General features: G+C 44.0%; 1 long non-coding RNA gene across 1 annotated transcript; it reads left to right on the plus strand.

Moving 5' to 3' along the window:
• The first annotated feature begins 1511 nt into the window (after window positions 1-1511).
• On the plus strand, window positions 1512-1795 carry LOC130087811 (uncharacterized). The gene is made up of 2 exons (XR_008807399.1): window positions 1512-1651; window positions 1695-1795. It is a non-coding gene; the product is annotated as an uncharacterized LOC130087811 (long non-coding RNA).
• The last annotated feature ends 11679 nt before the right edge of the window (window positions 1796-13474 follow it).

Below are 13474 nucleotides of genomic sequence, written 5' to 3' on the forward strand. Positions count from 1 at the left end.
GGCCAGAACTGATGTGTGTGTAGCCCACACACACAAAATCGCTGCAGACATCACCATCAATGCAGTCTCCTCTTGAGTGGACTTACGTGTGGTGTGCTTAGTCTCTGGCGGATAGGCGTGCTCCAGTAGTGAAGGCGGCTCAGGCTCTGGCGGGCAGACGACGGGCTCAGGCTCTGGCGGGCAGGCGACGGGCTCAGGCTCTGGCGGGCAGGCGACGGGCTCAGGCTCTGGCGGGCAGGCGACGGGCTCAGGCTCTGGCGGGCAGGCGACGGGCTCAGGCTCTGGCGGGCAGGCGACGGGCTCAGGCTCTGGCGGGCAGGCGACGGGCTCAGGCTCTGGCGGGCAGGCGACGGGCTCAGGCTCTGGCGGGCAGGCGACGGGCTCAGGCTCTGGCGGGCAGGCGACGGGCTCAGGCTCTGGCGGGCAGGCGACGGGCTCAGGCTCTGGCGGGCAGGCGACGGGCTCAGGCTCTGGCGGGCAGGCGACGGGCTCAGGCTCTGGCGGGCAGGCGACGGGCTCAGGCTCTGGCGGGCAGGCGACGGGCTCAGGCTCTGGCGGGCAGGCGACGGGCTCAGGCTCTGGCGGGCAGGCGACGGGCTCAGGCTCTGGCGGGCAGGCGACGGGCTCAGGCTCTGGCGGGCAGGCGACGGGCTCAGGCTCTGGCGGGCAGGCGACGGGCTCACTACTGGACGGGATCGGCGGAGAAGGCTCTGGAACGATGCCCCATTTGGCAGCATGTGCTGACATCAACGGGGGATCGGCCATGCTGGAAACCAGTCCCGATTTCCCATAGACCGATCTGGGGGCTGGACTGATAGTGGGCGTGACGTAGAGAAACTCTGGAAGGGTGCTGGCGAGATCCTCTTCTCCAGAGCATACTGTGAATGTAGAATTACAGCACACCAGCACCCATTCCACAAAGGCGGCAAAATCATCCCGTGGACCTTCTCCGGATAACTGCGCTCTGCACGAGCCGTTTAGACTCACCAGATAGAATGTGCAGAGGCAGTAGTCCGGGTAGTGAGTCAAATACGCCGTCTCAAGAAAGGTCTGGGTGTGGTCCTCCAAAGTTTGATCCCCCTGTTCGAGACATAGGAGGCGAACAGCGGGGATAGTCATCTTACGGTCGGTTCTTCTGTTACGGTTGGTGTAGGCAGAGGAAGACGAGGAGATCAGGATTTCCAAAAACAATAGACTTTACTTTAAATAAAGCAAAACAACAAACGGATACAGACAGGCAGACGGGCAGAGGATAACACACCTAACATCAACGTTACATAAACGAGAACCGACAAGGAGTGAGGGAGAACACAGGGTTTACATACACAGAGAACAGATTAGGGAAACAAGGCACAGCTGGGGCAAATGAACTAGACACAGGTGAATAAACTAAACACTAACGAGGAGCGGGAAACTGGAAACAGGACTGAACCAAATACACAAAGAACGGGGGAAACACAGGACATACATGTAACACTTATAGTGCTTTTATGTGTTTGTTAGTGTCACGATTCCTGTCTTGTGTGGACTTTAGTTATTTCCTGTTCTGTGCCATGTTTTGTAGTCCTTTGTAGTTTTTCTTGTTTATGAGTCTCTCCAGGTGTTTCTAATTAGCCCCGCCCCCTTGTTATCTTGTTTAGCTTGTTTGTCTGTGTATTTAAACCTCTGTGCTTCAGTTGTTGGTTGTCGGTCAGTGTTGCTTGTAGCTGTCTCCATGTTCCTGTCTTGAGTTTCGTGTTCCTTTGTTTGCCCTGGATGACCTGTTTAATTTATTAAAATAGTGCTTGCATTTGGATTCTCTCTCCGCTTCATTCCTGCCTCATCGTTACAGTTAGGCTGTATTGTTTTCTCAAAGGATGCTGTGTTAGAAGAGGTCAAAGAGGAACAGAGAGTTTAGATGGCCCTTATACAGAATAGTGCCTTTTAAATTTTTTCAGTGTTTTCTTGCTGTGGTTTCTTTTCTCACTGTCGTAGCTTCCTCAAGCAACCTCAAGGCGGCAATGACTGATTGGCTCTGGTCTGGATGCAGTTGCCATGGCAGCTGATAGCATTATACCAACACAGAACTACTGCCAGTTTAAATAGTTAAAATATGTATTGTATGATTATTAAAAGTGAAGGTCATATTAAAAATTATGAACATATTTAGAAGTATTCAAACTGCCCGTCACTAAGATCCGGTTCAAACATGATATCAACAAACTCTGGGTATGAAAGGAATAAAAAGTGTGTTCTAACACACTTTAAAACTTGATAAATAAGTGCAATAAAACTCACTTATAGCAATTGTTAGACTGTTATAAAATGTGTACTCAGACACAATATATTGGTATTATGATCAGGCACACTGGCCACAACATAAAGTGACCGCAAAGTCAGTTGGACTCGTTTATCTAAGGGGTTTATTAAACAATTGAGTAAATTACAAACAAAACCCTTTTAAAGGGTGTCTCTCCGCCAACTCGTTACCTGATCACACCTGCAGACAATAACAAATGAAAACATACTGCCGAGCAGCCAAACATTAGTAGAGGAAACAGAGCCACCACAGGTAGTGGAGGGACATAACACACCCCCACACCAAAATGGTGACTCCAGTTTCCATAATCATAATATAAATAACAAGACACATATCATGCCATACACAAACACCCCACCAATAGAGATGCGTGTGACAATTTCAAAACTCAAAAAAAAAATTTAACAATACTGTAATTTAAATTACAAAACACACAAACAAAATTTTGAGTTATGACAATAGAGTTAACTGTAAACAGAAATACTGGACTAAGGTACTCTAGATAAGGCGTCTACTAAGAAGTTATCAGTACCACGGATATGCTTAACCTCGATGTTAAAAGATTGTAAGATCAAACTCCACCGCATCAGATGCTGATTAGCGTTTCTCATGCGGCTTAGGAACTTTAGAGGGTCATGATCACTATAAACGGTCATTCTATCTGAAGCACCCAGATATACTTTAAAGTGTTGGACAGCAAGAACAAGGGCCAGCGTCTCCTTTTCGATGGTGGAGTACCGCCGTTGATGTTGATTAAACTTCTTGGAGAAGTAGCAAATGGGGTGATGGACATTCTCAAGCCCATCTTGGAGGAGGACAGCGCCAGCACCTTGATCCCTCGCGTCAACCATAAAAAAAAAAGGTGTAGCAAAGTCAGGTGCAGCCAACACAGGAGCTGAAATAAGTAATGCCTTCGCGTTCTCAAAAGCGCTCTGACACTGGTCAGACCACTGATATACAGTGGGTACGGAAAGTATTCCGTACCCCCTTAAATTTTTCACTCTTTGTTATATTGCAGCCATTTGCTAAAATCATTTAAGTTCATATTTTTTCTCATTATTGTACACACAGCACCCCATATTGACAGAAAAACACAGAATTTTTGACATTTTTGCACATTTATTAAAAAAGAACAACTGAAATATCACATGGTCCTAAGTATTCAGACTCTGGAGCTACTACAGATGAAACATTTCTGCAAAAGCCACGGTAGTAGCCCACCATACCAAGAAATCTGCGTAACTCACGACGATCAGTAGGGGGAGGAAAACTACAGATAGCAGACACTTTGGCATCCAAAGGACGCACCTGGCCACCTCCTACTACTCTACCCAAGTAAGTGACTGTTGCTTTGCCAATCTCGCATTTAGCCAAATTGATGGTCAAATTGGCTGCGGACAGTCGACAAAATAGCTCTCGGATCTGCTGAACATGTTCTGGCCATGACGCACTATAAAGGACCACATCGTCCAAATAGGCCTCACAGCCAGACATGCCAGACGACAACACTGTATTTATCAATTGCTGGAACGTTGCGGGAGCATTACGCATTACAGAAACTAACTACATCCCGCTTCAACCTTGGCCAGTAGAAGGGTTGACTAACACGGTTTAGTGTTTTGGCGACCCTCATATGACCAGCTACACAGTCATGAGCGACACTCAATTTTATCTCTGTATTCAACAGGCATCACAATCTGATGAACAGAGTTTTCATGGTCTGGAACATTGAAAGGCCTCCATTTCCTCATTAGAACACCGTCCTGAAAGAAAAAACATTGTGGTTCTTCATCAATGTTAAAATCAGATGAGGCAGAGCGGAATAGAGAGACTAATGACACATCTGCTTTTTGAGCAGCAATCAATTTTGTGCGGGATAATCATGCAGACTCAGACATAATTTTATTAATTTTCTTATCAGGCCCAGATAGATCAATGACGGATAATCTCTCTATTGACTCTGAAGATTTTTCAGACTCAAGATTCACAAAGAAAGAATCAGACAGTTCATATTCAACAGGAGAAAAGGAGCGCCCTTCTTTGCTCGACATAGCGCGAGTAATCGCGCATGCAGGAGAAACATCTGGATTTTTCTCTACACACTCATGGACGGCTGTCTTGCCAAGCACAGTAGCAACTTGAGAGAGAACTTCCGAACTCAATCAGTTCCACACATTACCACCTGCTAAATCATTGCCCAAAATAAAGGACACACCAGGAATGGGCAGAGATTCACGAACACCAACCGCAATGCGGACGGTGACTACACAAGATTTTAAAATGATTTGGTGAAGTGGAACAATAGTAAAGCCCATCTCAAACTAATAAACCAAGCCACGAACTAATACACTGGTGCCATTTTCTTTTATTTACGACAAAGGCAAAATCCCTTTCAAAATGAATCATTGTGCAGCACCGGTATCACGCAAAATGCGTACGGGAATGAGATTATCATCACCAAACAATGACACAAAACCATCACTAAGGAAAGGTTCATAGCCGAGTCATGTCTTCACATCACTTGAAAATTCAGGACAGGGCGAAACAAAATGTGGGGACGCTTTAATCAACCCAAAGCCTTTCGCAGCTTGTTTTTTTCTCAGCACTGGACAGTCTGCCACCAAGTGCCCAGGCTTCTTACAATAGAAACAAGCCTGCTCTGGACTACTGGAAGAATGCACCGCAGCATAACTGGGCTTAGGAGATGAACCTACAGGCTTATATCTGTCTTTGAAGATACGGTGGTGTGGCAAATAAGAGAATCTGTCCCACAACATTGTTTACTTTCACTTTAATTTTAACGTGATTTTGGGTGGAGCGTGTCAATTAACAACGGAAGGAAGTTGTATTTAAAGGGAGTGTGTAGTACCTGAATCTGGAGCGTCATCCGTTTGTTTGCACATGAGGTTTGCCAGTATGAGTGATGGTTTGGTGGAAAGACGGCGTGCGTGTCAATCAGCTGTTTCATGTGAAACGTAATATGTCTGGTGCGTGACTGAAGCAGTGCGCTTCCAGACCGACCGTCGTGAGCTGTTCTGAAGGCAACGCGGAAAACTGCTTGTCCACCTATCTTGGTGTCTGATGACCCGCGATACTCATTGGTGCCTTCAATATCTGCAAACTTGGTCAGTACCTCTGTGCCGCCATTACACGCACTTCTATCCATGCACGCACCCACTCGCATAGCTTTCATATTCACACATTCTGTGTGCTTATTTAAAATTATTGTGCTGTTGATTTAATGTTGGTAATTTACTACGAATTTAATGAGATGTTTATCCAATGTTTTATTTTTTTTTTCTCTTTTTTCTTTATGGACATTTCGTTTTTTGAATGAATGTGGACACGAATCTGCAAACGTGGATAGCGTGACGCGGTCGGTTCCCGGCACGGATCTCGACGACCAGAGGCCGCTAGTGTGAATTTCACTTCTTATTGTTTTTTTTTTTTTCTTCTTCTTCTTTTTGGGTCCATTTCGTTTTTTGTGTGATTTATGATTATGAACATGTGTGGAAAAATAAATATCCCTTGCAAACTGACCTTTTTTCTGGGATTATTATTATAATTTGTTGTGTAACAGGTGGTTACCTTTTCTGCTATCCTGGGTTAAGTTAATTGTTTGACAGGTTTAATCCTGTCTGGCGCCCGAACTTTTCTTTAAAGTCATTTATTTGTATTAGGGCGGCTACCACCGTTACAGTGGGTCAAAACTAATTCATCTGCCAGGACAGCAGCTTCATGCAGATAATTGACTTTATGTTCATTAAGGTAAGTAGCTACAACATCGGCAAGCAGTTTTTAAATTCCTCCACAAGAATCAAAGCTCGCAACTTTGCCTGGCTGTCTACCTCACTTGACGAACACCATCGATCAAACAAAGCCTCTTTGTCATGAGCAAACTCGATATAAGTCTGATGTTCGGTTTTCTCACATCGGCGAAAGTGCTGTCGGTAAGCTTCTGGGACTAGTTGGTAACAACTAAGAATAGCTGCCTTAACCACACCGTAGTCTTTAATTTGCTCAAGTGAAAGTGAAGAATACACTTCTTGTGCCCTACCAGTTAAAACTGACTGAATTAACAAAGTCCATACTTCTTTTGGCCAATTTAAAGTTGACGCAACTTTCTCAAAATGCGGAAAATATTTTTCCACGTCTTTATATAATAATAATAAAACCTTTATTTAACCAGGTGAGCACATTGAGAACACTTTCTCATTTACAATGGCGACCTGGCCAAAAAAGCGTCGAGGTACAAAAACATAAGTTACACATATAATTACAAGACAAAGTAGTACTCAATAAACATAGAAGATTAATATACAGATCCGTAGATCATGTACACAGATCGGGTTAGCATGTACAATGGTCCGACAATAAATTTGCTAACAATAATTTAAAAGTGATTAACGGGACAATGGATTCAAGCTTCAAAGATTTTTTAGGTATATTCCAGTCATTAGCAGCAGAGAACTGGAAGGAGAGGCGTCCAAAAGAAGTACGAGCTTTAGTATCCACCAGGGTGACATACCTGCTTGAACGAAGGTTCATAGAGGGGATTGCTCTGGAAATTGATGACCTTAGATAAGGTGGGGTGTGACACAGTAAGCATTTATAAATAAAAAGATACCAATGTTTTTGACGCCGGGTATGTAATGAAGGCCAGCCAATTAAACTGTAAAGGTTGCAATGGTGAGTGTTATATGGAGCATTGGTGACAAAGCGGATGACACTATGATATACAACATCCAATTTCCTAAGGAGAGAATTTGAAGCGATTCTGTAAATAACATCACCAAAATCAATAATTGGAAGGATAGTCATTTTCACAAGGTCTTTCTCAATGAACGGTGGTACAAGCCTAATGTTTTTGCTCAAATCAAAAGACCCGGTGTGAATGAGATCAATATTTCCTGTCTAGCTTTTAAATCTAAGCGTTTCATTTCCAACTTGTTCTCGGAGACTCTTAAACGCAACTCTTCTCTCTCATTGTCTAATTCTCTCTCCCGAATAGAAAGCTCTTTCAACCGGATAGAATTTCTCATATCAACGGGAGGCAAAACCCTCTTCTCTACCAAAACTGGTAGCAGAGCAGTTTTAATGCTGTTTGAGGCGTTTATCGGAAGCGGACAACTCAATTTCATAATAAGTAGCCAATTCCAAAAGATGCTCTTTTTTAAGATTATTAAACGCCTCTGCAGGAGGGTTTTCAATAAACTCCTGAGCTATAGACATGATTAATATAGCAATCCAAAATAAACAAAACAAAATACTACAGGCTGCTAAAAAAAAAAAGAAAAAAAAAAGTGATATGTATAGGCATAATTTTCCAAAAGTTATTAACATTTTTGGAAATTTAATTTTAACTTTTGACCAACAGGTGGCGCTGTCTCGAAATCTTTTGAGTACCTTCAGGGGATGGTGCTGGTAGAAAATTCTGAGTTTCATAATACAGCAATGCATTTGTTAAGTATAGCATTTTACATCACAAAACTGTATTGATGTCAATGGGAATTTCATGTTTTTTTCTATTATAGCGCCACCAAGAGGCAAAATCCCACTTTTTTTTTCATGTGTCCTCAGAATGAGCCCATACATGTGTGTGCCAAATTTGGTGAAAATATGTCAATTCACTTCGGAGTTATAGACATTTATATGAAAAAAACACGTTAAAAATGACTGACACGTGACTTTGATTGAATTTTACTACCCTTTACTATCAATATTTGGACATTAGTGTATAGCCAGCAACCTATGTTTTCAAACTTCTGACGGTGGTTTCGTCTCGATCAGACTAATGGTTTCGAAGATATCGGCAAAGGTTTTTTAAGCGCTAAATCACAATGCTACATAAACCGTAGGACGAAACTTAGCATGTTTGGTATCTGTGGACTCGGCAAGGATTCAGGAACCCAACGAGATGACTCCTGTGAAAATAAGTCAACCACACCCAGAGTTATAAGCATTTGAAAAATAAATTTTACCACTAGGTGGCGCTGTTTCGAAACTTCTCAGGCTCCTTCAGGGCATCGTACTGATGACCCATACCGAGTTTCGTAACAATTCGTTCATGCCTTCAAAAAATACAGCATTTTAGCACATAATTCACAATGGCCGAGAGCCAAAATGGCCGATCTGGGAAAATTGGATATCAGTCAACTCGGCATGACGCCCTGAATCTAACGAGACCACTTTTATGATTTTTGGACAAACCGTTCAGAAGTTATGAGCAAAAATAGCCATTTTTCATATCTCTGGACCAGTAGGTGGTGCTGCGCCGAAACACAGCATGTAGCCTCAGGTCATGCTTGTGATGACATGTACCAAGTTTGGTCTGAATACGATTAAGCGTTGCGGAGATACAGCCTTACGTCTGTTTTCGCAAGCACTACGTAAAATTAGTTTACGCGTTTATCGAAAATGGTTTGACGAATCAACTTGAATTGCATAACTTTTGGTCAGCACTGTCTGGAGATGATCTGGTCCAATTTTGGTGAAAATCGGACAAACCGTCTAGGATGAGTTCGCAAAAGTAGGTTTTTTGGACAATTCAAAATGGCGGACATATTTTTATATGTTTACATATTTTTGACGGAAATTACGTCATAGGGTGCAATCGATTCGTCATGAGCTCAGGAATCAGAGGAAAAAATAATTTTGTTGATAGCCATTACGGTCCAAAAGTTATTAGCATAATTTGAGGGAAACTTTGGACAGGTGGTGGCGCTAGAGGCAATGAGTTAGAGACACCAAAATTGGTGTATTTAATGTTGGGACTGTCCTCTATCAGAATGTCAAACCAAAACAACTTTCCCGCCCAGTCGGAAGAAGAAGAAGAAGAAACGGAAGAATAATAAGAACCGGAACAGATACAATAGGTGCCTCCGCACCTTCGGTGCTTGGCCCCTAAAAATAAGATGGTTCTTAATAATCACCCTTTATTAAATGTATGAACACAGAAACCCCCTGTTAACAGGTTAATGTCACGTTTCCCATTCCATGACTAGTAAAATAATCGCAACGTATTCTCTGTAAAATTGCGTAATCCGCAGGGTGATGGACACGGAGATGGCTAAAAAGGTTGGTGGCTACACATTCTGCAGCGCCGCGTCGCGTCTAGGACAACTCGAGGTATCGCACACCGGACGCGCACTTTCTCAGTTTATGGCCAGCAGTATTCTTATGTTTAAAGGGATAGTTCAGGATTTAGCATTAATCTTTGTATTAGTAGAAAACCTGCAGTATTTTCAAATTACCGTGCTTTCCACCCTCATATCCCCCTGAGACGAGAGATTTATGTATTTTTTGTCTGTAAAAAATCCTCCGATGACCCAAAAATCGTTATTTTGCGCCATCGGAGGATTTTTTGGCCGGAGGCTAAACACTACAGTCAGTAGAAGGAGCTGTTCCGCATGTTTTCAACCCGCCCATAGAGGGTGGGATCTCACTCACAGAATGTACACATAGTGTCAGCCATCTTTTTTGGAAGCTAAGCTAGCAGGCTCTTCTGTGGAGAAAGCTGAGTAACTTAGTAGGAGAAAGCTGAGTAGTAGGGGTTACCATACATCCTCTTTTTCCCAGACATGTCCGACCGTCGAGATCATAGAAAATGTCTGGGATTCAGCTTTTGCATTCTGCAGTCGCCATTCATTGTTTACATGCACACCTTTTGTTTCAATCTAACTGAATTCATTCCGATTGGTGAATCTGAATGTCGTGTTTACATGAACGCTAAACAAGTGTGCAGGTACAAAAACGTATCTCTCACGGAGGAGCGGGAATTTTCTTAGCAATGCTACCGATCATTGCTAAGAAAATTCCCGCTCCTCCGTGAGAGATACGAGACCGGTGCGTCTCACAGGTGTCGCTCATCAGTAATCACGCCACCGGCCTCGCGACGTTCTTCTGCGGCCCTCAGTCTCGTCCTGCTCGCCACAGTAAACATAATGAATGACGACTGTAGAACGCAAAAGCCGAATCCCGGACATTTTGGGCGATCTCGAAATCCCGGGCAGACTCATCACGGAGACTCACTAGTAGCCTAGGCTTGTTGTTTAACTACTGCGCTCTGTTACCAGTAGACGTGGCCTCCTAGGGCAGCGAAGCAAGTGCATTCTGGGAGTTGTTGTCTTTCATCCACATAAGCCAAAAATGCATTTTCTGTCTTTTCTCAGTCTAGAAAGCTCCAAATTCAAAAATAATTTCACATTTCTTCTACATAAATGACCCATTTTAAATACACATTCATCTTTCCAGAGGTGAAGTATCCCTTTAAGGAGATTATGAAATTAAGATAATGTCTGTACTATGTTATGATTGTATTGTACAATTAAATACAATAGTTGCTGAGTCTGTGATCTGAAGACTTTACCTCAGAGCATCCATTAACTGAATGAATTGAGAATGTTGCAGAGTAGCACCTCTGGCAACCTTTGTGAATTTACAGTTCTGTAGGCGGACAATTATGGACAGTGATTCCGGTAAGAGAATCAGGCGCGGGAGAAGTATATCTTCATCAAACTTCTCTTTAATAACACTTGTCAGGCAGTAAGTGACATCCATTTACAGTCTCAGGATGGTAGGTAAAGTTATATGATGTAATCATGTTGTGTTGTGGTCTGTAGAATATATAAATAAAGGAATACAGTATGAATACAATATCTCTGTACACAATTTACCTCACAAGGTATCAATAACTGGCTAAATAGCCATCACAAATGAATACTCAACTGTCAGATAACAAATAAACATAATAGGATAAACTTCAAATAAACAGTATGACGCAGCATATAATAACAACGTGATCATAGGATTAGCGTCTCTCCGCGATCGTCATTTGCATATCTGACATTCACAAATACAAAGTGTTGACTAAACAATATTCACATAATTACTCACATTTGTTGCATGAACGCACAACATTGAACGATATTTGGGAGAGAACAGCTGGAACTGGCTATTGCATCAGTCTGCTGGAAGTAGCAACTATGATATAAGTCCGTCAGAAACCGCTGGCTGTTTTCCGTTCCGGGACGGACTTTCTGACAGAGAATATCACCTGAAAATCCGATAACATCAGCAATTTTCATTCAAGCAGCTGATTTCTGTAAATTAATGTAAAACTAAATGTATTTTGCAGCACAGGGTGAAGTCATTTACGATGATTTGAGACAAAAATAATGTAAATTTAATATAAAACTATGTAAATGGCGCTCTGTGTCGCGGCAGGATTTTGAACAAGATCCGTTGCTGGGCGCCGCGGACAGACGCAAAATGGCACAACCGGTGTGTGTACACTCGAAGAGAAAATGTGTTCGAGTTTTGAAGACGTGGCGCTGCGCTTCTTGTCCGGTGTGCGACCCCCTTTAAAGTGCTGTTTTCTTTTGAGCCGAAGAACTCCCATACAGGCGAGCTTACTTTTTTCGGGTGTGGACAGAGTGTTCCACTCAGACGACATTCTTCTCAGAGTAGCTGCACGGCCCAGGCTGCGTCTTCTTTGATAGACTGTCAGCCGCAGCGGGTGCAATACAGCCACCTGAGAGGTCAACCAGGTACTCGCGCTGGAGTATTTACGTGTCATGTTATCATAACAGTCCTATAAAATTTTAAACATCGTGGTTATCGCCAATACCGGTATATTGCCACACTATAAATTAACACGATGTCGATATTTGATGCTTTGAATATCACAATAATAGTCAACACCGGTATATTGCGACACCCCTAGTTCCAACACAAAGTTTACTTATAATCCAAGCAGGTAGCAGAAATACACACAGATATAAACGTGACCGGACACTGATTGGTGGTGAAGGAGAAACTAACAATATAAAGCTGATCCACATGAACTCATAATGACAGAAACCTTGACGACCAAGGAGTGGCGGGAAAATGAACAATGGGAGAGAGAAACTAGTGAATGCAAACTAAAAGTCCATGATAACTAAAGAAAATTAACAATGGTGACAGTACTCCCCCTCCGGCGCCGTAAATGTAGAGGGAGGGGTGGAGGCGTTTTTGGAGGATGAAGATGTGGCGAAGGGATGTTAATGGCAGGACAACGAGTCCCCGATGGTAAAGGTGGAGGAAGCCCGATGGCGCAGACTCAGAGCTCCAGAGAGCAGACACCCCACGGTGGAGACGAAGGCGGGAGGAGCCAAGATGTAGTAGCTAGGTGTTGCTGCCGACATCTGAGAGACGACCAACGGAGACGAGCGCCCAGGATCTGATGACGCAGACGGAGGGCCGGTGGAGCTGAGCGATATTGCTGGTGCTGGAGACCCAGGCGATGCCGTGGCAATGAGCGTCGGAGGACAAAGGCGATGCCAAAGGGAAAGAGGAACCTGCTGCTGCCGTAGGGGTGGAGGGACGGAGCGGAGCGGATGGTCTGTATGTCCGTGGTGGAGTAGAGCGACGGTAAAGTAGAGTAGAGTAGAGTAGAGCCGGTGGGATGAGGGAACCCGGTGATGCCTCAAGGCAGAGGGTCTCCGGTGGAGCTGCGAAGGTGGGAAGAGCCAAGGTGGAGCCGTCAGGTTGACGGGCCGAGATGGAGCGAAGTTATCCAAGGTCAGAGGTGGAGCCACAGGATCCACTCTCACTGGCGCTGCTGGTAGTTGTACGACCTAAGGCTCAAAGTCAGGGCATCCCCAGAGACGGCGAAGGGCTGCAAGCTTCCAGCAGTGGTGGAGCTGGAGGACTGAGCCACTGCAATAAATTGCTCTCTTAAATACATTTTTGGAGGCATCTATTACGTGTGTTTGCTGGCAGGCAGACGAAGACACAGAAGATTAAGGTTCCAACACAAAGTTGCCTTATAATCCGAACGGGTAGCGATCCAAACAGGTAGCAGAATATACACACACACATAGGTATAAACGTGACCAGACACTGAATGACGGTGAAGGAAAAACTTAAAGCAGCACTAAGTAGGAATTCCGTTTTTGTCAAACAGCAACCCCTAGAGTCGCTGTGGAGTACTTGTACTGTCGTGAATAGCACTCACACAGAGATGCCTCGCACTCATGGCCGGATCCCCTCCCCCTGTACACCGGTACCTGTTCAGTAGGATGGACGCTGTAACGAGTGGAAATAAGGTATGGCCCCTTTAAGAGCTGCGCGCGCCCTGTTTAACTGTCGGCAGTCTGTATTGTATGTGCGCCTCGAACACCACATGTATAC

This window comes from Rhinichthys klamathensis, unplaced genomic scaffold (assembly GCF_029890125.1).
Source record: "Rhinichthys klamathensis goyatoka isolate OS25496 unplaced genomic scaffold, OSU_Roscu_1.1 h1tg000111l_1, whole genome shotgun sequence".
Lineage (NCBI taxonomy): Eukaryota > Metazoa > Chordata > Actinopteri > Cypriniformes > Leuciscidae > Rhinichthys > Rhinichthys klamathensis.